This window comes from Meles meles, chromosome 5 (genome assembly GCF_922984935.1).
Source record: "Meles meles chromosome 5, mMelMel3.1 paternal haplotype, whole genome shotgun sequence".
Taxonomy (NCBI): domain Eukaryota; kingdom Metazoa; phylum Chordata; class Mammalia; order Carnivora; family Mustelidae; genus Meles; species Meles meles.
Window position 1 is genome coordinate 131,389,368 of NC_060070.1, and position 1,266 is coordinate 131,390,633.

A 1,266-nucleotide genomic window follows, 5' to 3' on the forward strand; every position below is an offset into this window, starting at 1 on the left:
GCCATTTGCAAATACCTACTCCCATTCTGGGGGTTGTTTCTTTGTTTTGTTGACTGTTTCCTTTGCTGTGCAGAACCTTTTGATCTTGATTAAGTCCCAAAAGTTCATTTTCACTTTTGTTTCCTTTGCCTTTGAAGACATATCCTGAAAGAAGTTGTTGTGGCCGATGTCAAAGAGGTTACTGCCTTTGTTCTCCTCTAGGATTCTGATGGATTCCTGCCTTATGAGAGCAGGCCTCTCACTGTTGGAGGGAGATGTTACAAATAAGATAAGAGGAAGACTAAGATAAATTCTGGGGTGTTAAATAAGAGTCAGAAGTATCCGTATGAACTTAAGGTTTTTAAACAAATATACATGTGTATGTATTTGCAAGGGTAAGGGTAAATATATATACATGTATTTCCAAAATCTGGCCCCTGAGAGGACATGCAAGTAATGACAACCAGAGACAATGAGCACACCTAGTGCCTGATTTTGCTTTCTAAATACCAATGAAAAAGAATCCAGAGCATCTTTGAAAAGGGATTGATTCAAGAGTTGGAGTGGGGAAAACACAAGATGGGCACGGAGCATCCAAAAGCAAGAAAGTGCTCAAAAAGGATGGTGGCTAGTTGAAAGGACACAGGACCCAACCTGAAAGAGTTCCCAGTGGTCAAACATGGAAAATGAATAAGAAAATAAATAATGATACTACTGAATTATAAGCCATAGATTAAAATAAATATCCATGAGCCCACACTGTTATGATAACAAATAAATGAGGGAGATTTTTGTAATGGAAGAATTATGAATAATAAATATATAGGGAACAGAGGGAATACAAAATTGCCACCTGAAAGCCACCATAAACATCATTGCGGGCAAGACTCCAATGGAAGCTAAAATTAGTGGTGAAAAGTTTTAGGAAAAACAGGAGATTTGCCTAGTCTCAAAGTATCTTCTCTAAGATACCTATTAATTATAGTGGGGAAAATAGTTACAGTGGAGAAATCCATCATGCATGATCTCAACAAAATGATCAATAATGATCCTCAATAAGAAGACATATTGACATCATATAATCCCTTATATGATCCACTGAGAAAGGCACATCACTTCAGTGAAATACTAGAAAACCCAAATTAAGCAACATTTTATAAAATAATTGACCAGTGCTCTTCAGAAGTGTCAAGGTCAGGAAAGAGAAGTAAAGACTAAGAACATTTAGAGCTTAGAAGACACAAAGGAGATATCATCACTCACTGTAGGGTGGGATCCTGGAATGGA